At 48.6% G+C, this 26,491-nt stretch overlaps 1 protein-coding gene across 3 annotated transcripts in view; it reads right to left on the minus strand.

The window, feature by feature from the left end:
- The window catches only part of TGFBR3 (transforming growth factor beta receptor 3), a 183,037-nt gene extending 163,962 nt beyond the window's left edge, over positions 1-19,075 (minus strand). The window contains exon 1 of one of the 3 annotated variants that reach the window (XM_074369938.1): positions 18,747-19,074. The gene's annotated coding sequence lies outside the window, so the exon portion shown is untranslated. Of the gene's footprint in view, positions 1-18,746 lie in introns of all 3 variants that reach the window. The other 2 variants (XM_074369937.1, XM_074369939.1) reach the window with 2 other exon arrangements.
- Positions 19,076-26,491: the final 7,416 nt, after the last annotated feature.

Here is a 26,491-nt window from a genome sequence, read left to right on the forward strand (position 1 = left end):
TGCATTAAGAATAAATTGCAACTTTTAAAAACTGAAAGAAAAAAAAAACTAGGGAATTACAACCTCTTCTCCTTCTCTGAGGTTATACCACACTCAATCTGCAAGGCCGCAGGGCCCCCTCACCCCGGTTATCTGACCTCACTGTATCTCTTTAGACCTTAGGAGCTTAATGCTTTCTTTAGAAATATAAACAGGGTACTCTGAAATCTTGAAAGAACAATTTCAGTCCAATGTGTAACAGTCATTTTGTGCACATTTCAAAGTAATGTTGTCCATTCAAAGGGTACCAGAACTTTCAGTATCCACAAATAAACAAAATAATTCTGAGTGAGAGTTTAATGGATTAAAAAAAAAACAAGTGATGCTGATGCTTCTAATCTCCCCTGTGTCTCTTTCTGAGGCCATTAAACTGAGTGTGCTGCCCCGGACGCTCCGGTGATCCAACAGCGCGCACGGGGACGCACGGGGAAATGCCAGGATGAGCGGACAACCCCTGCCCAAACGAGTCCTGAGAACCATCACGGGTGAAGCTAATGTTCAGAAGGAATTGGTTGGGAACCGTACTCCCGGGGGCTGACCAGGATGTTTTTTAAAGAGGAGATCTTGCTCTATCTTAGAGAGAAAGTGTAGCAAAATGAAGTCTGGCAAGAAAATCCCACAAGAAAAATTACTAACTTCCTCTTAGAGATGGGTGACATACTGCGATTATTCAAAATCAGAACTTACAATTTACTCGAAATTCTCAATTCAGAGAATTCACATGCTAAAGATAACATGAACAGCTTTCAATGCTGGAAGCGGTCAACACGACTCATGGATGAAGAGGCGCCCCATCTCTAAGCCCAGCACGTGCCCAAAGCAACGCGGCAGAGTCAAGAGTAAAAGCTGGGTCTTTCCATGAGCGACACTCTACCTTGAAGTTCCAGGTCTGTTCCCACAAACTAGGAACCATTTTCTCCCATCAGCAGTCGATCTCTGGAAACAAAACATTTTATCCAAGGCAGGGCGCAGCCTGCCCTTGCTGCCTTCAGACACGGGTACCTCCACGCTGGCGTATGTGCTCTGCACGAGTCATTACTGATCACAAACTGTGACCTGACCTCAGGGCTGTGGGTGGCAGCTGTGACAAGCAAACAGCCCTTGGCAATGCTTTACGACTCAAGCTCTTTGAAGATGAACACAAACCTGTGCACCCTCATATCTTAACACGAAACTGCTCAGCCCCCAGTCAGGAGGATACTCAGCAAACATGAAGATCTTCAAGACAGAGGTATGTTAAGTGGAACAGAAAAATAAATGACCGTTCCCGAAACTCAAATAATAGTAACACCTGACTTCCTGGCACCTTCAACACGAAATGGTTTTTCAGCAGATCGTTAAAATGTTTCTAGTCCGCCCAAAAAATTTAAGTGACTTTTTTGGAGAAAAGTATATTCTTATATAAGTCTGCAAATGGTTAAATGAAACCTGGTAGAGGAGTTGTTCTGAGGGACACTCAATATGCGATTCTGGAGATTTAGAGAAGAGGCAGGAGGGGAGGCACCGATACCTGGTGTGGCAGCTTGTGAAGAGGGGTGCACGGGAGGTACAGCCTGCGAAGAGGGGTACATGGGAGACAGAGCAAAGAGGGGTGCACGGGAGGCGAGCCTGTGAAGAGGGGTGCACGGGAGGCAGAGCCCGTGAAGAGGGGTGCACGGGAGGCAGAGCGAAGAGGGGTCACGGGAGGCGAGCCCATGAAGAGGGGTGCACGGGAGGCAGAGCCTGTGAAGAGGGGTGCACGGGAGGCAGAGCCCGTGAAGAGGGGTGCACGGGAGGCAGAGCAAAGAGGGGTGCACGGGAGGTGAGCCTGTGAAGAGGGGTGCACGGGAGGCAGAGCCCGTGAAGAGGGGTGCATGGGAGGCGAGCCCGTGAAGAGGGGTGCACAGGAGACAGAACGAAGAGGGGTGCACGGGAGGCAGAGCCCGTGAAGAGGGGTGCACGGGAGGCAGAGCCCGTGAAGAGGGGTGCACGGAGGTAGATCAGAGGCTGCTGTTTGTCTGATGCCATCTGGATACACTTTAAGACCTGTACACAGAGAAAGCTGAACCACCTTCCTGAGTCACAATAGCAACTCCCAGATTTCTCTACGTTGCAGAGAAACTGGCTAATTCCAAATCCCCATCTTCAGACAGATTTGGCACAGAGAGGAGAAAAGTCCTAGATGTGGGTAAGAAATCTCCGAATCACAGCCAAGCACAATCAATATTCAACAAACACTCACCACTGTGAGCCAGGCACTGCTGAAGACACGAAGAGCACAGCAATGAAAAAGGGAGTGAAAAATCCTGCCCTCATGGTGCTTAGATTCTTGTAAAAGGAACACCATTTACTACGTTAGGCAAAGTATTTAATTTCTGAGCTTCATTCTTCCCTCCAATAAACCCCTATTTATTGCTTACTCCACGCCAGACAGCGGGAATACAATGGCCAAGCAAAGAGTCGTGTTCTTCTGCCCTCACGGGCTTAACGTGCAGTGGGATAAAGCAACCATCACAAATACGTAACTGTAAGCATCCACAGCCTGAAGGACATGCGGAGATCTGAAAGACCCAGTGAGGGATGACACAGCAGGTCGAGGGACCACGTAGGCCACTGATGCTGGAGGGAGCGTGGCCGCAAAGCCAGAGGGAAAGGAGTGGGCTAGGCTGAAGGAAGAGTTTAAGCAGCAAAGCGGCGCGATCCAGTCAGGCTTTTAAAGCTTCCCCAGGACAGGCACTGTGGAAAACAGCACGGAGGTTCCTCAAAAAATTAAAAATAGAACTACCGTATGATCCAACAATTCTACCTCTGGGATTATAGCTAAAGGAAGTTAAATCACTGTGCTGACACGGCATCTGCGCCCCCATGTTCACCGTGGCACTGTTTACAACAGCCAAGACATGGAAACCACCTGTGTCCACTGAATGGCGAGTGGATAAGGAAACTGTGGTGTGTATACAATAGAATATTACTCAGCCATGAAAAAGAAGGAACTCCTGCCATTTACAACAACATAGATGGACCTGGTGGGCATTATGCTAAATGAAATAAGTCAGAAAAAGATAAATACTGTATGAGCTCCTTTACACATAGAACCTAAAAAACTGAACTCATAGAAACATAGACTGGGGATTGGGGGTCGCCAGAGGTAGGAGTGAGGTGGGGGGCCACGGGTGAACGCAGTCATAAGGTACAAACTTCCAGTTATAAGATAAATAAGTTCCAGGGCTGTAATGTACAGCATGATGATTGTAGTTAATACCGTATTGTATATTTGAAAGCTGCTAAGAGAATAAATCTTAAAAGTTACCACATTTTTTAAAAAGTTAACTATGTGAGGTAAAGGATGTTACCTAAACTTACTGTGGTGAGCATTCTGCAGCTTATGCACACATCAAATCATTATGCTGTATTTTATGCAATGTCATGTGTGAATTATATCTCAATAAAACTGAAAAAATTAAGATTCAAAATAAAGATTTCCCTGGGTACTGTGTGGAGAACAGACTGAAGGGAGCTCAGAGTGCTTGGATGACCAGATAAGACTCTTACAGCAGGTCAGGTGAGAAAGAAGGTTTTTAGCAGAATGGAGCCTCAGTTTCTTCATAAGAAGATAAACTGACCTCACCTGCATCACAGGGTCGCTGCAAGAATCAAATGAAACTGTACACGTAACAGCGTAAAAGCTGTCACTGCTTATCATTAGCAGGCTGTCTCTAGCAAAGAGAATTATCATCCTGAAGCCTACAATTAATTAAAGCCCCGAAACTCTATGGCTGCCGGTGGTAGGGAAGAAAGAACTCGTACTTGTGGTAGGAATTCCATATAAAGACCCAGTAGGGAGGCAGGCAGGAAGCCCGGAGGGTGTGAGGTGTGCAGAGAAGCTGGACCCTGCTCTCCCCTGCCCCTCCAGGGCCTGGGCCACCCTCACTCCTGGCTGCACATCCTTAGCGTCCTCAGGGCTGATGTTCAGGCAGTCCTTACAAGCCCTCTGTCTGTCGCAGGCGCAGCAGACCTCGCCGCCCAAGCAAAACGCAGCAAGAAGAGGAGGGTGGGCATGGATGCCTCTCACACGGCTGTGGACGACCAGGCGGTGTTCAAGTGCACAAATCAGGACAGGTTTTTCACCCACCCTTGCAGGATTCCAAGAACCACCTTGCACATTTAGTATTTCTGCATCCAAAGATTTCTGTTGCTCATAATTTTAAGCTAGAATTAATAGAGAAGTATTCTTAGGGTTCCAAACCAGGCTTACCCAGGTGTCCTGTGCTGGACAAGTCATTCGGCCACATCACCCCCTCATCTATAAAACAGTAATACTTTGACTGTAATATATGAGAGAGAATATGGGTAAGGTACCCAAAACCCACACAGTACATTTAAAAAAACCGGCCATTGGAGGTTTTACAGGTAAAATACATCTAGGCTTTCAGAAAACCGAGCGATCCACTAGTAACAAGACAACATAAATCGCAGTTTACCTCAAAACTCATGTTAACTTTGGGATTAGAGTTTGTCATCTAGAATTTTAAAAATTCCCTTGGTCTCCAAAATACAATGATTCCGAACTAACATAAAAGTCCTAAAGATAATCGTAATATTGCAGTGCTGTTCCCAAAGGGCAGTCAGGCTCTGGTGTAAGTTACAGGGCGGACCTGTCCCGCGTGGCCTGCCCCCCTCTACCTTGTGATTCCCAAATTAGCTCCGGGGGTCTGGCCAGGGGGCTGCGGAGCTCCGCCCCGCACGCCGCCCCCACCCAGCTGCCAGGGGAGGAGTCAGCTGCCAGCAAAGGGCTGGAGAAACCCGGACAGCAGCACAGCTGAACGTTCTCGGGGCCCCAGCTGTCAGCCCAGGCTCCAGCAAGCACCAGCCAGTAAAAACCCTTGGGGGAGCACGGCTCCTAGACCCCCAGCAGACTATTTGTACAATAGATACTAATTTCCTAACATACTGATTTACATCTTTGTTTCTATTCACAGGGATTTTGCAAATATATGAATTCAAAATTGACACCCCACACAATTAAGCACATTTTTTACTGCTCTCACGGACTTCCAGTATAAAATCACTCCTCTTGAGTGGGGGTAACCCCTCAACAAACATAGTCCAATCACTTAACCGCTGCTGTTTGGTAAGGAAAGGGCTCCACCAGCCCCAGCACGTGAAACGTGAAGAATTAAAAGCCTCCGACTGTTGCCCGCTGCTTCAGGAGCAAGACCAAAAGCCTTCGCGCGGCTGCTGGATGTCGCCAGCTTAGTCCGACCTCAGCCTCCGTGTGCTCCAGCCTCGCTCGCCTTCACTCAGTTCTACAAAGGGAGCCCTGATTCCAGAAGTGACGTGCACTGTGCCGGAACTCAGGGACCCTCCACGGTCCCCCACAAACGTGGCCACTTTCTAACACCCTCCAGGCCTCAGGTCTCTGTGTAAGCATTACTTCTTTAAGGAAGCCGTCTGATTCCCTTAAGGTTAAACTTGGACACCTGGAACATAGCGCAAGTCAACCCTGCAGGTAAATCTTCATGGAATTACTTCCTTCCAGGTCGGGCTTCCCCACTCGTCCGTTCACTCCAGAAAGAGGGACCCCCGTCCGCCGAGCTGGCCCGGCCCGCGGCAGGCGTCCAGCGGGCGCACCACGTGGCTAGCCAGTACGAAATACCACCGCGCACCCCGCAGCCAGGAACAGCACGGGAGGGTGGTGGAGTGTCAGAACCCTGCCAGTCACAAATGATCAGCCAACAAGTACAAATTGTGTGAGAAAGAACTCGTTCCTCAGACAGCCTCAGGATGACAGAAGAGGCACAAGCTCTGACACCAACACGTTTCACAAGCTCAGACAAGTCGCTCTGCTCTGGGCTTTAATTTCTTCATCTTTAATACGAAGAGATGAAACAAGAAAATCTCCTTTTCTGTACCTTACTTATAACTGTCATTACATGGACTAACAACTGATCCTGAATCCACTCTCTAAAATGACACGTCAAACACGCTTGTGGAAATTTGCAGTGGGTGGCCGTGTAGTGGCTAGCAGGAGATGACAACAGAACTGGAAAGCATTATCCAAGAAAAACCTTCAACTTGACAATATACGTGTAGACAAAATACTACTTCAGCTATTTTTAACACAGACCTTATATAAACAAAAACTATGTAAATGAATCATCTTCCAAGCAACGCAGGCACACACAAAGCCTGAACTGGCAGATCTGCCCGTTTTATCAGAACTGCCATTTTTGTTCTATTCTTCAAACTCCACGAGCTCTACTCACTCCCCTCACCTCACTCCAAAAACCACTTCCGATTAATCCCACCCATTTTCTGTATAATTTGTTCCATGTTATCTTCTACTCAGAGCCAACTCAGAGCGTTAGAAGCAGATAACATCTACTCCAACCCTTTAATTTTGCAGATTAGCAAACCAGGAATTAGAAGGGCTGGATGACCCGCCACCGCTACACAGAGAGCCAGGGGCACAGCCAAGGCCGGTCCGCCGGCTGCTTTGCAACCATTCGTGTAATTACGGTCATTTGCGTGTTTCCAGAACATTCCCCTTCCTGTTAGGTGCTAACACCCTGCTTTCTCCTTCTGACCCCACAAAATGCCTCAGTTACCATCCACTGAGCACCTGCTGTGCTTTTCACAGTTTCTCATTTCAGCCTCTCAAGAACCCAAGAAGACAGATGTCTTTTACTTCATAGTGAGAAAAGTGAGGCTTGAGATGCTAAACCACCACCACCCGTCACCAGCTATAAATCCTGGCACCGAGATCTGAGCCCAGTCTGCCTGATCCCACAGCCCAGGCCCTCGACCACCACAAGCAGGGGCTCCTCCACCACGGACACCGACCACGCTCTGCGCAGTCAGTCACCTTCTGGTGGCGGCAGTCTGATCAGACCTGACGTGAGGGACCAGTTATTTCGTTTTGAAATCACGGAGGCAAGGCTCAATCAGCAGTTGCATTTCACTTCCTTCATTCACTCAGCAAAGACTGCTTCACAGCTATCACGTGCCAGGTACTGTTCAGGGAGCTGGGGACACAGCAGTGACCTAAACATGACGCTGTTTTCATGGAGTTTCCCTTCTAATGGGGGAGACAGACAATATATGATGTGTCAAGTAGTGGTAAATTCTGTGAAAGGAAAATACAGCAGGTTAAGAAGAAAGAATGACAAGAGGGAGAGAAGTTTCAGACAGGGTGGTCAGCAAAGTGCGACATTATGATTTATAAGAAATACATACGTGGTCTTCATCCTGTTTCTGGCACAAAGCTCTTAAAACCTTTGACATTTCCAAAGTGAGGAGAGGGATAAAGCTGTCTGCTGTTCTGTTAGTGAGGCTACTTTTAGCCCCCTAAGGATGGGGACTGGTTGTCAGGAGAACCACCCAAGTGACTAGAGGCCTGGGACTCTCAATCCCACCCCCACCCACCCGCCCTCAGAAGCAGGAGACGAGGGGCTGGAGGCTGAATCAGTCACCAGCGGCCAGCGGTCTGATCAGCAGCGCCCACACAGAGGAGCCTCCGTAAAAGCCCAAGAGGACGCGGCTCCAAGAGCTTCCAGCCCGTGAACACACGGAGGCCCTGGGAGAGCGAGGCACCTGGAGAGCTCTGTGCCCGCTTCCCACACACCTCCCCCTGCACCTCTCCCACCTGGCCGTTCCTGGGTTACGTTCTTTTATAATAAGCTGCTGAGCTGCTAAGTACAATGCTTCTCTGAGTTCTGTGAGCTGCTCTATCGAACTAATCATGGGAATCTCTGATTTACAGCCAGTCTGGTCAGAAGTACAGGGAATAATGTGGAGCTGCAACTGGGACCAGTGTCTGAAGTCCGAGGAGGACGTCCCGGGAATCTGCAAACTGCAGCCAGCTGATCAAATTTCCAGGTAATAACCTGGTCTTGTGCCTGGTGTCTGAAGTGGAGGGCGGTCTGTGGGACTGAGCCTCCAACCTGTGGGGTCTGACGCTAACTGCAGGCAGACAGGAGGTAGTGTCGGAGCCAAGCTGAATTCCCAGACACCCTGCCAATGTCAGAGAACTGGCGTGGGGGGAACACAGTCCCCCACAGTGGAATCAGTGACCGGAAGCCTTTCTAGCAGGCCTCTCAGATGAGGTGACACTTGAGCACAGAGGTGAGAGGCAGAGCTGCGACAGTATCTGAAGGACCAGCATCCCAGGTGGGGGGTAGCAGGTGCAAAGGCCCTGCACTGACAGCATGCTTGGTGTGTTCTACGAGCATTCTACAGTAGAGTCGGGAATGTGGGGGCCCCCAACCCACCTGGGTTCGAACCCCTGCCCTGCCTCTTTCCAGCAGTGTAACTGTGGGCAACTTCTAAGCACCTCCACAATTAAGTAAACTAATAACATATAAAGCACTTACTACCTAGTATGTTCTTAAGGCTCAGGATATGGTGTCTAAGTAGGTCATTGATAACAACTACATTCAAGACAACTTATTTTCAATTTGATGGTTTTGAATCCCAGGTTTAAATCATGCCGCAGCTTTGTACATGGCCAACAATATCCTCCAAAGCCTGTGACTTCCTTGGCTGGGCTTCCTGTCTTAACGAGGGCTCTGTGGGAACCATACTGATGTTACTGCAAAAAGAGAGGGCGGCAGATGACTCTACCATCACTGTTGCACTGAGATCAGTGAGCTCTTCACGCAACCTAACCTCCACCCCCGAGAGCTGGACGCTTCTTCTGCAGAGTAATTTACTGCCCCTCGGATTTAAGTCATTGGCTTCCTAGGACCAGGCCCCTCCAGTCTTGACTCCCCACTAGCACCACTGACAGAAGCAAGTGGTCATTTCAACTACAATCCTCTGTCTTGAGAAGGGTTAAAAATCTCTCTTCAAAATGAAGACGGTAATCTAATTTTTAAAAAATCCCTTCTCCAATGTCCTTTTTTGTCTAAACTAAACATTTCTTTTCAAAGAAATTAGAACATCAAAGCAAAACTCAAGAGTCTGGCCAGGCAGCCTCCAGACTGTTCCTAAGAGCACAGCCCTGAAGCAACTCTAGAAGGTCCAGCGAGCAGCCCTGCAGATGGGCCCAGGGCCAAGGGATGTCAGAGCTGCGGGGAAATCTGCTCCTCTGCCCCATACCCTCTCCCCTAGCTCTGTTCTTGAATGCTGTGTTTACTCTTCATCTTTGTAGCCCAGCGGGTTAAAGGGCAAACCGCAGGCAGAGAGAAACCACAGCAAGCCCGAGCCTGCTGGAGGTAAAAGGGAGTCTTCCCAAAGCACTCGCAAGGCTGAGGGGAGCCCACGGCTGCTGCTTCAAGCCAGACAATTAAGGACGTTCTAGTCTGACAGGTCTTGAACGAGGCTTTTTAAAAATCAGATTCTTCTTCCAGACATACCTGATGGTTTTCCCTTTTTAATGCTGTAAGTGTGCATTTAACTGGATCTGTAAGAAATCCACAAAATCTTGCTTCTTTTCATTCGTTTAGTCATCCAAGCAAGATGGTCCGGTTGGTGCCAGGACCATTCTAGCTGTGTAGCTCCAACAAGGAATAAAACACAGAAAAATCCCTGCCCTTGTGGGGCTTACATTCTAGTCAGGGGAGACAGACTACAAACAAGATACACAATTATGTATGAGGGAGAGAGAAATGCTAAGGAAACATGAAACAGAGAAGAAAGAAAAGAAGGATTTCAGGGTCTTTGGGTGATTTGTTTGTTTGTTTTAAGAAAGGACCTACAGGAAGTAGACCCTGTAGAAACTTAGGAGAAAAACATTCCAAGCAAAGAAAACAGCACGTGCAAAGGCTCTGAGGCAGTGAGTGCGCCCACGATGGGGAAGGGAAGCAGGTCAGGCAGCTGGGGCGGGGCGCAGAGGAGTGAGGCCGAGGAGTCGCGGGCGGGGCGTGCAGGGCTTGGCGGGTTGCTGTTAAGAGTTTGGGTTTTACTCTGAGAAAGACAGGAACAGTAGAGCGTTTTAAGCAGAGGAATGGCAGCATCTGACTTGGGTGTTACCAGGGCCATTCCAGCTATGGGGTGAGGAGTGTCAGAGAGGGCCCGCGGGAAGCGCCCTTCCCGGTGTGCGGTCCTAGGCAGGCCACCTAAACCCTCCGCACCTGCGTGTTCTCATCTCTAGAGGGACTCGGAGAGGATTATTTCCAAGCCCCACTCCACCCCTAAACTCTGTGATTCTGATTTGATTTCCTTTGTCTTTTCTATAATTTACATCAACTGTAAACTTGATCTTTCCCAAAGCTTTTTGTGTTTTTACTGAGTTATGGTTTCCCAAAGCTTTCATGGAAGTGCAACCACGTCGAAGGATCCAATTTGAAAACATACAGTATATTGCAAGCCCACGCCCCACAGCAAGGGCACAAAGATCAGACTCAGTCCTGCTCCAGGATCAAGGGGGGAAGCAACCAGCCAGACGCCAGGAAGAGCCATGTGAAGCCTCACCCGAGAGGCAGACGACAGAGCCAGCCTGGACGAGCAAGCAGGGGGCCACAGGGCACGGAAAGGGGGGAATGCCAGAGGACAGACCAGGACCAAAGGAGCAGGCGTGAGCGCACAGAGCACGCTCCGGAGACCACAGGAGTCTAGCACAAGCACAGTGAGGTTCACGGCGGGGGAGAAGGGAAAATGGCTGGAAAGGCAGGCTGAGCTACACTGTGAGTAACCAGACAGCCCATGCCAAGGGTAACGGAACAGCAGGCACTTACAGTGCGAGAAGGGAAAGCACAGACCTGTATTTTAGAAGGTGCCAGTCATCACGGATGAACAACTTGAGAGAGAGGCGCTGAAGCCGGGAAAACCAACTGGAAGACGCCCTGCGACAGTCCAGGCGCGACGATGCTTTGCAAATGCAGAGGAAAATGCCACCCGCGGGGTTTGACCTACAAGCCTAGTTTGCCGATCCCTACTCTAGAGCTAAGATTGGTGTTTACATGTTAAAATGATGGGGAAAAGTCAAAGGAATAATAGTATGCCATGATACGTGAGAATTACATGAAATTCTTATTTCCGTGTCCATAAATAAAGTCTCCTGGAACTCAGGGAGAGAAAAAAAAAAAAGAAGAAAGAAAGAAAATGCCAGCTGAGTTCTGCTAAAGACTGTAAGACACCATGGGATTGGTGTGATTCGGCTAGGGGAAGTAAGCAAACGGTAGCTGAGTGTGCCTGGGGCTCCCAGCTTGGGGACTGGTGCCATTTACTGACATGGGAAATAAAGGAGCTGAGACTGGGGACCACGGAGAAATGGTAATGCTGGGTTTTGTACTTAGTTTGAACAGAAAAAAACTACAGAAGAGCTGCTGGGAAAAAAAAATGGTATGAAGTATAAAACTGGGAGTTACTGGCACAGAGGTGGCCACTGAGGCATGGAAGTGGGAGCCGTGGGCATCCAGTCGCCCCGGCTTCCTTTGGGAAGGGAAAGGGCACCTGGAAGGCTGGAGAACACCGCCCCGCAGGGAGCAGGCCCTGAGCAGGACACCTGGAGACAGACCGGGCAGGGAAGGGGGAAACAGGAGGCATGGTTCCTGGAAACCAAGGTAGTAAAATGCGGTGGGGGAAAGAGAACAGAGCAGCCAATGCAGCAGAGAGAGGACAGTGAGGACTGAACACGAGTGTGGCATTTTGCACTCCGCACCTTCCCGGGCGCCCGGCGTGGTGCGGGGTGTGGGCAGCCCGCCTGCCGGCCCAGGGGGCGGGAAGGGGAGGAGGAGAGAGCCAACCGCTGAGCCCCGCCAGCCCGACGCTCTGCCACATCAAGGCTCTGTACCATCAGGGAAGTTTCATTCAACACCCCGGAGGTGTAAGGTGTAAGAAACAGGAAACAAGGTCGGTTGGTGGTGATCTCCTGGCAGTGGAGCGGCGATTTCCTAGTTGACACCTGGGTCTCACGGGACCATTAATCCTGAAAGTAACACAGGCTTTATGAATAGGCTCACCCGCACATCACCCAGCGCCCAGGTAGGCTTCTCACATCAGCATCCCCGGTCCTTCTCCCCCAGCAGAATAATGCTAAGCAGCAGCGACAACATTTCCGCTCAAAGCACGGTAAAAAAGCGTAACAAAAACCATAGCGCCAACCACCTGGTGTGGCGCTGGGAGCCCAGGACCTGGCACCATTCACACAGAAAAAGGCTTTACCAGAAACACCAGCTGGGTCCCAGGACACCGGGACCCAGCCCCTCAGTGTCAGCAGAAGCTGCCTAACTGCTCTTCTGTTTGCTCTCTGAGAAACGAAAAGGAGCCGGAGGAGGAAGAGGCTTTAGCCTGAAATTATTCTTAATTTCCAACACAGAAGGCTTGAAAAAAATTCTGAAAGCCAACAGACTAACTAGCAGATTTTTTTTCTTAATGTGGTCCTTTCTCCTTTACCCTCTGAACAAAAGCAACCCAACCCCCAAATGATCATTTTTCTTGGCCTAATTTCCCTATTTTTGTGACTTATAATTGGAAACAGACTGCTTTTTCCTGGCTTCAGAGAACAGGCTCTTCAGGGTTATAAGAGTTGCCAACTATGGAACCTCAACCTTAGCAAAACTTCTTTTGCAAATCTCTTACCTATATATCTACTTGAAATATATATTAATTCCCCCCCAAAAAAGCCTTTAAATGCCTTATTATTATACAAAAGTGAATTTTCTCCTAACAAATTAAGACACTCCCCTCCCTCTCCTGGCCTCCCGACTCAGTTCAGCTAAGTGGAATCCTGCTTTGTGCTCAGTTATCTTCCATTTGAACATTACCAAAGCCTTACCTAGCAAGGCATGTATACAGGATACTTTCTGCAAACATTTTAATAAATTTAGTAGAGCTGCTTTACAGGAAACCTCCCTATTAACCCACACACTGAATGAAATTAAAACCTTGACTATCTCAAAGAACAGCCACTCTAATAATGAAATAAAGATGCCACAAACCGAAAAAGACATAAATATCAAAACAAACGAAACAAAAAAAAACTGTGATCTGTATCAAGCAGAGCATCCTTTCCCCGGCTCCTGTGTCAGAAACACATGGCGCCCAATGGCTGTGCAGCAACTTTAATGATGGGTGTGGTGTGTTGGACTCAGACCCAAAAAAGCAGGTGTGTCTTCACAAAATGGGTTGTTAGCCTACGTGTATTTTCATGGTTCGGATGGTGTATTACAAATACACAAGTAACTATCTCTGTAAAGACACAAAAATAAGAAAACTAAGAGAAAGGTCTGCTCAGAAAGGTTTTGACAAAAAGAGACTGGCCAGCAATCGTAAACATGCCCATTTAGAAGGTCAGAACCCTCCCCCCCACACACACAGGGAAGACCTCACACTGCAACGATGCAAAACGAACGCAGTGAGTCGAGGGTGCTTCCCCTCGAGGCTGAATTTCATTTGCCGGCCAATTGCACAAAGTGTAACAGAACAAAATGAGACATTTACTCTTTCTGGCCACTCAGAAGGAGAGTTTTGTGTTTGACTATGTTTTGTTTTAAAGAAGAAACTAGAAAAGAAAGAACTCCACGCACCACAGGGAGCACCGCACGAACGCACTTAAGGCAGAGCACGCGCAGGGTTTGACACTGGAATCTTAGTAGTTCACCTCAAATAACCTTCCAAGTATGAAAAAAACAACATTCTGCTCCAGCAATCATCATGCAGTTAATTATGAAATAAAATTTGCAAATAGCCACCAGTGTATTTTTGCATCCAATGACCAATTTCATATGTCAAAACACATAAATCACTAAAAACGCTAATAGAATTATACTCCCAAAAGGGGATCTCTTCACACACCAAATGGAATTAAATATTCATCAAGTTTCCACTAATAAAATAGTATAATAAGAATTTTTAAAAGAAATCCAAAGTTCTGCTGGACAGTCCACCTAGCTCACCTAGCGCTCTCACCACCGCTGGCTGGGCACCACGCCTGCGAGCTCCAGACCTTCTCCCGCGGCGGTCTGACCGCAGGGAGGCTCCAGGACTGTAAAGACTGTTTTCTAAAGATCATTTTTTTTCAGGGACTAATCAACTTAAATGTGTTTTTACAAATGGTCCATCTCCAATTTCACACAAAATCTGACCTTCAGCATGTACCAGAGAAATGAATTATGTGCTTAGAAGGACAAAGCAGGTGCTTTGCAAACAGCACCCAACTCTGAGGTCTCCTTTCTCCCAAAGCCCAGTGTCTAAGAGGTTGGGAAAGTATATGCTTCTGTTTTACCATCCTGTTTTTTAATGTCAAGATAGGGCTCACATTTCAGACTTAATTCTAAAGTATTGTTGTAGCAACAATTTAACATTAAATCCTAAAAGTGAACTTTGCCAGGCTCTACGTATGACTCAGAGTCCTCCTCCCAGACTTGAAGCTTTCAGCATTAAAGGAATCACCAGCATAGACATCAGACTTTAATCTTTTTTTTTCCGACAATAATCTTCAGCAGGAGGTATCAGGACGGCCTGAGGGCATGCTTCTGGAGGCCAAGTTTCAGACCTCCAGGGATAATCTCAATTTTAAACAGGGTCTCCATCCTTATGCCCCTAGTTGTCAGCCTATTAAGTCTTGTTGTTTGGCCTGGAAAACTGAATAAAAAATGTCAAATAAGGTCCAAAAGAGAGTGGCCTCATGCAGAATTTTATGAATGTTGCTTCAAACATCAAATATTACCTACATCTTGATTGAGAGGTAAAAATAATTTCCAAGAGAAGGAAGAATGCTCAGAAATCTTTGGTAAATCTCAAACCTTTGCAAACAGAGAAAATAAACTGCAAAGTCAGTTAACAAACAAATGTGCTATTTCAAAAGATATAAAACAAGAAATCTAGAAATGGACAGAGTCCAGGAAGTGGACCCAAATCCTTTTTTGTAAGGCACTTCTCCAAGCTGTGTTGATTTATTTCAGCTTGACTAGAAACGGAATAAATTAGCAATAGCTTGTGTTTTATGAAATGGTACAAAAAGACAATGCCATCATTCCAAGTGTTGCTCTGAAGATGTGGAACCAGAGAAATTACTGCTGTGGACCTTGGTCAATTAATTTTCCTCCAAAGCCCCAAATGCCCTAGATTCACTCTTTTATATTCCAAACTGTCCATGTTCCTCGAGGCACCGCAAGATTGCTTTCAAGTTAAACACCCCTAAAATCATCTAACTTGAGTCCAACAAAGTTCAAAAAGTAGTCAATATTTTTTAAGTTTCAAAATTTCAAAAGGAGCTTAAAAATTAAGAAAAACGCTCCAGTGGACAGACTGAAACAGCAATAAGATCACTTTTTAAATAACTGTCAAGAGTAAAACAAAACAGAAAAAAAAAATGAAGACTGTCCCCATTAACTAATGAACCTGACGATTATAATTAGTTTTTGTCAATAGCAATGAAAGAAGAAGAAAAGCTACGTTTTCAAAATGGATTATCAAAACCAGAGGCAATTCAAAGTGACCACAGAGCAAATTCACGCAGGGAAAACAGTAGAGCAATGTTAATACTTACCAGTCATCCTGTAGATTTTAACTGTCCTGTCTGTTAAGCTTAAAACGTAAAGTCAGAAATTTCCACAGATTTATGATCCCAGGAAATTGGTCGTCACTTAGGTTCTAGAGAAGTCAGCAGGGATCCACCTGCTTGGTACTCAAAGGACATCTGAGTTCCCTGGGCACTTAGGCCAGATCAGGTGCTCAGAAAAGCAAGCGTCACCTGACTTTTACTAGACACATTCAAATGTGGATCCAAAAAAAGAAAGATTAATTCCTCTGAGTCTTCAAAAGAATGGGACAATACTTTCCTTTAAGCAAACCAATTCTGTCAATGTGTAAAGGCTTTCCTAAGCCCTGGGGAGCCTTAAGGCATCTTGGCCTCCCGCTGTCAGAGGACTGAAAGAGGGCAGCTAATTTGCCAGACTCCAGGACCAGGAACCTTAAGCCTATTAGGGGGTTGGGGGTTGATAAATGTTTGCTGAATAAGTAAACTAGATGAGAGCAAGGAAGACTAAATGAGACCCTAACTAAAATGCTACTCTGAAGTGTAAATGCAATGCTGAGATTTAGAAAGTTATTTTAAAATAAGATCCACTTGACCCTAAGTTAGTAAATGAAATAAAGTCAAGTCCATACAACTGGATACACAAGAAACAAGAAAGGAAACTGGCCTACAAAACTGCAAAGACTGAAAGCCTTTTTTAAAAGTCAGTTTAACTGCTTTTCCAAGCACGTTAATTCCTAAATACTGTTCATATATTTATCTGTAGATACATCACATCTATACTGAACAGATACGATACTTCTGAACTATTACTATGCTAAAATAACAGCCTCTGAAGAATGCACAGAAATAGAAATGCTGTTGCCTAGTATAACCATCCCTTATTGTCTTGCACTCAGATTTTAATGAAAGATGGTAGTGGCAGGATTGTAAGGACGCCAGCCTCTCTGAGAACAAATTCACTATACGCAGTTTTCCACGAAAGACAAATGACGACCATTACAAAAGGGTTCATGACAGATCTCTCTGGACTCCCAGTTCTCCTAGATAATTTGAAATACTAATCAAAGTATACAAAATTATTTTACACATGCCTCCTAAGGAAAACAAATGGAAATAAACTGTGGGGTACTTAATACCTGTTCAGCCACCAGAGCGTTCTTGACATATATCCAACACATAGGCCCTGTCCTCAAGGTCATTCTGACGGTAATCACTTGAAATTAAACCCAGTTCTCCACTGTCAACTTAGAAAGCAACTTGGTTGTTTTGCTAGATAAAGCCACAACATTGTCCGTTTCTGAAACGTATGTTTAACACTCTAAAAACTGCTTTAGGACGGACATCAACTCCTAGTGCGCGACGCTCCTCCTATTGGCTAGTATTCAAAATAACAATAAATTCCCCAGGGGTTGCCTTTGCCGTCCAGGGCTTCAAAAGTAAGTTGGTGACTTTTATGTATAAAAACATGAGCTGAATCAACAGCTGTTAAGCAAAGCTGCCATGCAATGGTCAGATTCCATCAAAACAGGAAAAATTCAAGTTGACAAGTGACAAAGACAAACCGAAGGGCTGAAAATATGCTGAAGCCTTGAAACACTAAACAATGCAGAATTAAAGCCAAAAGCAGAGAACACCAAGAAACAGCAACATCCTTTAACTGACACAATGGCATGAAATCAATTTCATTTTAATAGCCCCTAAGGGGGTAAGAATTATTTCCCTGCCTCCTGTGCCAACCCCAAGCTGTTTCCTAAGGAAGCCAAGTAACACTGACCAACAATGTCTGGAGAATTAATTAAAGAAATGAAGATTAAAGATCCAAATTAATAAATACAGATCAGGGTTCTATTTATAATTACTTGGAGCCAGTTTCAAAGGAACTGTGATTTGGCGCCCCCAAGGGTGGGTATATCACCTAGACTAATACCTGATTTATGTTTCAAGGCGGTAAGTGTTCAACTCAGACGGGAAGCTGAGAGACGGGAGAAGGCGCGGGGACTCGCCGCACACACACCTGCCTGCACGCGCTGCTCTCCGCTGCCCGACCACCCGGCTCTGGGGTCGGACGGCACTGGCAGCTGTGTGGCGGCCTGGGCAAGGAGCTGCCACCGTCCCACCTGTAACACAGGCCGCCAACGGTGCTTCTACCTTAGAGTTGGTGTAACGCTTAAGTGTCCGTAGGCATTTAGGAGAGTGTCTGGCACACAGCTTGGGCCAATAAACGTTAACTATTATTATTACCGGAAAGAAATAGCTGATTTCACACTTAAGTACCTGTTCGCAACCTAAGGACCATTTCAGGAAAATTAAAAGGTCTTGACACGTGCTTTGCTGCCTGCAGACCTCTCCTCCCAAAACGCCCGCTTACTCTTTTTGAAAGGGCGCTGGAGTGCAGGGAGAGTCGGGTCCGCGTCTCGGCGGGCCATCGCCCCACCACCCCGCGGCTCTCCCGCGTCCCCGCGGGGCCAGGGCGCGCAGCGCGGACGGCCGTGCGCCGCTCGCCGGGCGCTCTCCCAGAACTTCGCGCGCATTAAATCACCCAGTCCTCGCGGTAACGTTACGAGGCCGGCTCTATTATTATTCCCATTGCACAGCTAAGGAAATGGAGCGGTTTTCTTCTCTCAGCTCTTTCTGTGGGCACGAAATCCATTCGGTGCAGCCAGGGTAGACCGCGCTTGACGAGCCGTTCTCCACGCTGTGAATCCGGAAAGTGGGGCGAGTGCCCTCATAGGAGCAAGACTGCATGCAGCTTCTGCGAGCAACAGCCCGGGGTTCCTACCTTGTCTCAACCCAAAACACGCTAAGAGAAGCCTTCAAAATAAACTGGGGAAGGCGGCAACAAGCTCACGCGGGGAGGGGGCTTCCCGGCGGGGCCGCAGCGCAGCGCCGCGGGCGCGGGACCCTCGAGGGCGCGGCCGGGCAGCGCGGCTCACATCGCGCGCGGGTCCTGCGGCCGCAGCCTCTGCGACGGCGCCCAGTGCAAACCCACGCCAGACCTTCCCCAGCGGCGCCGGCTCGCGCCCAGTGGGAAGCGGCCCGCGCGGCCCGCGGGGGCCGGCAGAGACCGCGGGAAGGCAGCGCGAGGGCGGGCGCGGAGCAGGGGGCTGCCCCGGCGCGGCGCCCGCGCCCCGCGCGCTTCGGAGCGCAAGCGCCGCCCGACCGCAGCCGCCCCCGCGAGCCCGGGGCCGGGGGACAGGCACCGCGCAGCCTGCAGAGCCCGCGGCCGGGACGAGGGCCGCGCTCGCGGGGCGGCCAGGGCCGGCCGGGCGCCGGCTGCAGCGCCGCGGGGCCGGCCCGCACGTACCTCGGAGGCGGCGTGTCAAGCGGAGGTCCACCCGCCACCAGCCGGGGGAGAGCGGAGCGAGGCTTCCCCGCCCAGCGCCCGGCCGCGAGCTCCGGCAGCCGCCGCGGCGCAGCTACGCCATCCGGCCCCGCCGAGGACTTTCTCCTCCTGCAGGGCGCTCCGGGGACCGCGCGGGGAAAGTGGCCGGGCGCCGGGGCTGCCCACTGCGCTCCCTCACTTGCTGAGGAGAGGAAAGCGCCGCTCGGCGTCCCCGAAGCCCTCGGTTCCCCCCATCGGGCCGGCCCAGCGCTGTCGCTCCCCAGCGCGCGCGGGCGGGGACGGGCCGGACGCCACAGCAATCAGCGCGCGGGGGGAAGGGCGCCCCTCCCCCGCGGCCCCCCGCCGCCGCTCCGGCCGCGCGGAGACTCCTCCCCGCGCCGCCCGCCTCCTCTCTCTCCGCCCCCTTTTCCTCCCGGGCTGATGGATGAGCCCCGAGCGCGGCTGAAGCCTCCGTTTCCCCACGGGCCGACGAGGGCGGGCAAGGAGCCGAGCGCCGGGGACAGCTGGGCTGCCGCGCGCCCTGGGCTGGGGCAGCGGGCTGGGGGGCCCGGCGTCGGGGCAGAGCGGGACTGGGGCGGGGTGGTGTGCGAGCTGCAGGGATTCCCTCCCTCCAGCTGGCTCCTTCCAACTTTTCAGGGCTCTCTGGAGGAGTTGGGTTTTTATTTGATTCTTTCCGTCTTGATATAAAAATGCTAAAACCTCCAGTAATCTGATCACACCCTCTTGCTCATTCCCCCGCAGAGCCCCTCCACGCACACATTCACTGTCTCCCTGCTTGCGTCTCCCACCTCCAGTCCTGACGGCTGTCTCAAGGTGCACTCTGCTGTCGGTCTTTGCCTCCTCCTCTCTAACAGCTGAGAGTGCATTGTCCAGCCGTTACCCCGCTCGCTGAGTAAATTAATACAAATAAAGGAGCTAGGCCAGCATTATTGGCATCACCCTAAGGCTGGCACCACATAAGCGAACGTGGCAGCGGCGTGCAGCTCCCTGCGTACACGTTCCAGTGAACTGGCTGCAAGAGTTGACAAATGCTGTCATCGGGACACCACTCTGATACTCCTTTTTACACCCCGTTTTCCTGCTAAAACATATGCTTATATCGCAGGACACCGCTTTACCATCATGCTGGTGAAATGACTCTGGGCTGACAGGTTTCAGAAACCAGACTTCCAGTCCTGACTCTGCCCTTAGACCAGCTGTAGAAACTCGGACAATGGACATAAACTCTCCAAGTCTGTTTTCTCTGTAAAATGAGGAGCTTGGCCTAGGAGACCTCTTCCAGTTCTAAAATGTTATGGGCCTAGGTCTTTAAAATCCTGGAGAGTGGAATGAGGAGGTTGCTCATATTATTACTTATGCAATATTGTTATTTGGAAAGTTATTGCATTTCCCTACTTTGAGAGAAGAGGAAGTGTTTCTCATCCTTTTTCTCTTGTACCCATACATAGAGAACCCACCCAACTGGAAACACTTCCACAAAAGCCAAATTGTCATTGATCACCTGGACTACAACAGAAACCTCCTCTAGGAGCCATTCATTCCTTAACAGGATTTCTTGTGCACCTACTGTGTGACAGGCTGGAGCAAGGCCCTGGAGAAGCACACAGGCACACCAGCCTGGGGGAACAGTCCAGGGGGAGCTGGCCGCGGCCTTGACAGTCTCCCGGATTGAAGGCCTTAGATTTCTTGTAGACTCAAATTACATAGTGTTCATGCCTCAGATTGTCAAGTTTTAGCTTCAAGAGCAGACACGAACTCTTGAACCGGGTGTGAATATTTAATCCTACATTTAAATGTATCGATCATGTTAAGGCTTTTAAATCTCCAAATAAGATGGCGTAGAAGAAGAGAGAGAAGAAACAAATCCTAGATAACAATTTAAGAGTGTCTTATCTTTAAAGAATCGTGAAAAAGCTGTTGCCAATAGTCAGCTTCTCAGTGGTGTAACCATCAACATTACTGGACAATTGCTCTGTGCCCGGCAGAGTCCTGGACAGTCTACACATACGAACACGTTTACTTCTCACAGGCTGTTTACAAACTGAGGCCTACGTACAAACCCACATATGCCCCAAAGGACTTGCAGCCTGCTAAGATGATATAGCAAATGAGTGGGAGGGCCAGGATTCAAACCCACATCCATCCAGCTCTGTGCCCAAGCCTCACCCACCAGGACACACTACCTGTCACCAGAAGCGCCACAGCACTGGCAAAAGGAAAGGTTAGGGGTATTCGTTTGGTCTGTTGGGATTTTTTTTTTCAAAACACCTTTAAAATTCAGAGCTGCCTCGGTTTCCGTAGATGATATGGAAAAGCACGAGAAATTGTATTAGTATTTGCAAAACTAACAATGTCTACATAGGTGTTTTCTCTAAATCTTTATTTTAATAAGGTGGTATTATTTGCAGAATACAGACTCCTGAAGCATAAAGCAAAGGTTTAAAATAAACTTAAATTTTTGGTTCCCCAGCAAACCTCTAGAAAAAGGATTCCCCTACCTTTCAGTAATGGCAATATTAACTGATTTCTAGGGCGGTGAATCCTCTCCTTTCATTGATTTTTTACAAGTTAGGGCTTTGTTCAAATTATAGCATTTGTTACCGTGCAAGCTTCTTTTGGTTCAAGATGGTGTCTTGGTCATTTGTTCCAAATTTTTTTCAAAAAGAATTGCAGGGGCGGCGGGGGGAGAGGTGTAAAATAAAGAGGTGCAATTTATCTCACTTGCATAAAAACATTTAACAGCAAAGTGTCAGATTTACTGAGTCTGTGTTTCTCACAAGGAACCTCCCTTCCTATAGGTGTGGGCCCACTTGTTTACGACAGTGGCACGTCTCCAGACTGCTGATTTCCAGACAACTGAACAAATTCGTAGTAACCTGTTTATGTTTCCTACAGAAGCAAACACCTCAAATTTCTGAAAGACTGTATCATCAGAAAATCATTTGGTTTTTCTTTTTTAACAAGTCCTCATATGGTACTTAGAACACGCTTCACACTTCACAAATCCTGACTCATTAAACCCTTGCAGCAGCCCTAGCGTCCTCATTCTACAGGTTAGCAAATGTGCACAGAGAGGGTAAGGAACTCGCCCAGAGTCACAGCCAGCAAGTGGCACAGGCAGGCTCTTTGGCTCCAGAGTCGGCTCTGAACCTCTACTTTGTGCCGCTGCAGGGGAAGTGAGCCCTTCCCCTGGGGGAGAGGGCCTGAAACTTTAAAGCCCAGTGCTTGGAAAGTTTCAAAAGAGAAAGAACAAAAGTTGGTTGAGGAGAAATGTTATTTACCCCATGACCACCACGTAAAAATAGATTCCTTTCGCCCAGCAAAGAGGGGAGAAGAGATACTGACTTTAAAGTTTGTCTGAAAACAGCCAGCATCTTGGAGGCAGTTGCATAACTGCTCTTAAGAATGTGTGACAGAACATGAACCAAATGTTCCAAAATTGTTGTCACAGGCACTGGTCTGCAGACTGCAGCATGCACTCCTATTTTCTGCTCAGTTGACCAATTATTACAGACAGATTTACTACTTTATTTCTAAAACTTGCCCATAAAGATTCCAATTCATACCTCTAGGTGTTTTATATATCGCCATAACCTAAGGCCATAATCTAAAGCCACATTTTCTATTTCTACATCCAAGATTAGAATACGGTTTTCACTGATAAAATTTGCAGCTGGCAAATTTCAAATTAATGAGGAAAAAACACTATCAGATGAACCTGTTTGCAGAGCAGAGCCTGAAGCAGACACCTGATTCAGGCCTGGGAGTCCCCCAGAGAATTTGGAAATAAAAATCCAAAGCAAACTCCCTTGGAGTAAGCCGCGTTCCCGCAAGCTTGCCGTTTCCTGTGCCTGCGCAGAGCGCCCAGCAGAGGCTGCCCCAGCGCGCCTTCCTTCCCCTCAGCGGGGCTTCTGAGAAGGCAGGAAAGCGCACGCACACCGTTTCAGAGCCACAGGGAAACCCGCTGAGATCCCTGCGGCCTCGGCTGCGCCCGGGGTGTGGCGGGGCCCCTGCTCTCCCGGCCTCAGGAGCTCGGGCTCCAGAAGGAGGGCTTCCCCTTGACCCCCGCCTCCACAGTTGCCCCGCAGAGAACTTTTGCTTTGGCCTGGGGAAGAGAAAAAAATCACAAGCATGTTATTTTGTGTTCAGGGGACCCCAAAAGACTAGGTGCACCCAGAACATTCATTACTATCTGTGAATGTTACACACTTGCTGCCTTCATTTTAACAAGTATGAGAACTGCTGAAACCCCACCTGTGAAAACACCCCAGATTAAACATTCTCACCGCGCTGTCCCTGCTATCGCCCTTTACTGAGCACTTACTCTGTGCGAGCCCTTGTTACAGGTTTGGCCTGTTAAAATTTATTTCCTGACATATTTTGAAAATGGATAGTTCCATGTATTGTTTAAAAAAAACCTGCTATAGCATTTCTTTAGGTCACCCACCCACTGTTTTTCTAATATGTAATCTCAGGAGGAGTTTCTCAGCTGGGCCCTGCAGACTTTTTTTTAAGAATTCAGTAATGAATTCAATATAAAAGTTATTTTCAATCTGTATTTTTGTTTTAATGATAATCTTAAAAAGCAATCTCACTGTCTTCTTGACAGTATGGGGGCAGGGATATTTAAAAACCAACAGGCTTTCCCATAATAAAAGACTTCAGTTTCTTAAATCAGTGCTTTTCAAACTGGGAAACTCATTTCCAGAGGTGCCTAAGGTTTTGTTTTCCCTTTAGGAAGGCCCTTATACTGTTAACATTTGAAAATTTTGCTACAAAATTTTAAATTAACATTTCCCCAGTTTACCCATATTATTTATGCTGTTTTCTGGAAGATGTTAGCTTCTTTCATGAAAAACCAACCAATACTCATTGACATTTGCCAAGCAATATTAAGAGGTGAAAGATACATAGAGAGGTGGCAGGAAATAAAACAAAAAGATAACTGAGGAACAGAAGAGTGTTATACGTTAAGTGTCAGCTGTGACGTACGTGCTGGGAGAGCTGAAGTGGTCTGAGCAACATCAGAAGGGAGCTGAGGACTCGGCAGATGCGGGGGATGAAAAGAACATCCCAGCCAGTGGCAAAAGGATGCAAAGGCTGTAAAGCAGGAGCACCAGAGTAAGACCAGCCCCGTCGCCTCCCCAGAGCAAGCTATGAGGACCCCACAGTCATGTTTCCTCCGGTCTCCCCAAGAAACCCAAGCCTTCTCAGTCGTTGCTCATCGCCTGGACTCTTATCACCATGAGGCTCTGAACATTCCCTAAACTGATTCAATCTTTCTCCCTTTCTCAGCTTTCCAAACCTTCCCAGTTTGCCCTCTGGAACTTATGACAAATTCCCAGTAAGATCCTTTGTATGTTCCACCTCCGGAAAACTCTGGTCTCTCAGCTCCTTGACTTTCTCCCCTCCAGCAACCTGTTCTCCAGCCTCTTCAGTCACCCAGAACCGTGATCACGTCCAGGTTGTTTACATCAGAAATAACTGCTCCACTTCCCAAATCTCAACGTCAAGCATTCCTCTCTGACCGTCAATCTCTATTATTCCAACTCATTGCCTCTAGCGTCTTGAGTTCAACTACGCTTTGACCCAACCAGGATCTCTAACCCGTTGTCCCTACTGCTTTACCGCCTGCAGCCATCACTGGTCTCACTTTAAGTTTGTGACCACAGTCCTCAATGGACTTAGCTCAGCACTGCTCAGCACTCCTACTCTGCCTTCCTTGTCTGATCACTTTCTTATCCTCCAAGAGATTATTCTGCTTCTCTTCTTTCCTCAAATCTTCAATACCTCCCACCCTTTACTCGAATTCAGCTGATGACCTTTCTTCTTCTTTCTTATTTTACTAAGAATCTCAAAGCCCTCTGAAAAAAATATCCTCAGCCTCCCACCACCGCATCTGCCGGTTTATCCGTGTCTGTCCTTCTCTGCTCCGGTGTCTGTCTTGTTGGTCCTGCTCCCTCCACCCGTGCACTGGGTTCCATTTCTCCAGCTACTCAGAGACTTCCACACTGTAGTCGCTCCTCTCCCCCCGTATCCTCGGCTTGCTCTCGCTCTCTCGGGTCATGCCCGTCACCTTACAAACACACTGTGGTGTTTCTCATTTTAGAAAATTCCACATGGCCCACACACCTGTCTCACTCCCACGTCTCCACTCCCTTCGCAGTAACACTCTAAAGGGGCACTGGCCGCATTTGTTGCTCGTGTTCCTTCACTCATCGTTTTCTCCTCAGCCAGATCCACTCAGACCACACTTGTCAAGGTCACCTTGTGGCCAAGCCAGTGGCCAATGCTCAGTTTCCATCTGACTTTCCCACTTAATAGCTTGTGACCTGAGAGCTCGCTCTCCCCTCCCTGAGACGATGCATTTGGCCGCTGGGACACGGGGCACTCGAGGTTTCTCCCCCACCTCCTGGCTGGCCCTTCTGGTAGCCTTCTGAGCTACCGAGGCTGGTGCCTCTCCCTGCTCCCAGGATCTACGTGCTGGCTGGCCCCTGGACAGTGTCTTTGGTTCTCTTCTCTGTGAAGACGCTCTCTCAAGGTGTTTGCATCCAGGCCCATCTCTTTAAATGTATCTACACATTGATGATCCTTAAAATGTTATCTCCAGCCCAGACCTCTCCCCTGAACTCCACACTCATGTATTTCACTGACATCTCAACATCTTCACTTGATCTGTTCAGCAGGAAAAGCAAGTGTTTTGTGTCCAAAACTGAGCTCCCGATTCCTGTGAACGCATCTGCCCTCTCCTCACCTCAGTGAGTGGCTCAGCCATTCATTCAGCGGCTTAGGGCAAACCAGCTGGGCCGCCATTGCTTCCTCTGCGTCTCTCACCCCCATAACAAACCCACTGGACAGTCCTGTTTGCTCTGCCTTCACGACTCACTTCTCCACTGCAGTCAGAATACTATCCCCCCTCACCTGTATGATGTTTCCACCTGCACAACTGTGACAGCTCTGGTCTCCCCGCTTCCTATCTTGCTCCCGCCCACTGACATACACACACGTGTGCACACACACTTATTAAGCACTTTCTGTGTACAGTTCCCGTTAGTGAATAGCACCTGGCCCCTCCCTAGAGCAGGCTTTCCGTGTGCCTTCGCATTGGCCTACAAGGGCACGAGGGCAGGGCCATGGCTGTCTTGCTCAGCATTGTATTCCCAGCCCCTCGCAGAATGCTCCTTGCTTCTAACAGGTATCCAGTAAATATTGAATTAATGGATGGCTTCATTCCAGAGATAGACACGCGTGGTTAGAGACCGAGAACAGTGATGTTTTGCAACAGCCATTGAGAGAATTGCCTCTCCAGAGGCTCAACGAGGGGCTGCCCCAAGGGCACCGGGCACGGTGCAAGCCGGGCGCAGGGGGCGCAGGATGCATCCGGCCTGGAAGAGCCGCACCGCTCGCCCAGGCAGGAAGCAGGCATGCGGTCTAACCGGCAGGAGCGGCCCTTGCCCTGGGAGCCGCACCAAGGGGCTTCCTGTTCTCAGCCAGTCCTGTCAACAAAGAGCAGGTCAACCAAGCCCCCGGGCTGGGGCGAGTGCGAGTGAGGCTGCCGGACCCGAGCATCTAAAAGGAGAGAAAGAGCCCGGAGCCACGAAGAGCAGAAATAACGTGTAACAATGCCTTTGCACAGCACTTCCGTTTTATACTATGTTGACAGAGGTGAAAGTCACACCTACACTCCTATTGTCACGGCTGGAAAA

Source organism: Camelus bactrianus, chromosome 9, assembly GCF_048773025.1.
Source record: "Camelus bactrianus isolate YW-2024 breed Bactrian camel chromosome 9, ASM4877302v1, whole genome shotgun sequence".
In the NCBI taxonomy this organism is placed as follows: domain Eukaryota; kingdom Metazoa; phylum Chordata; class Mammalia; order Artiodactyla; family Camelidae; genus Camelus; species Camelus bactrianus.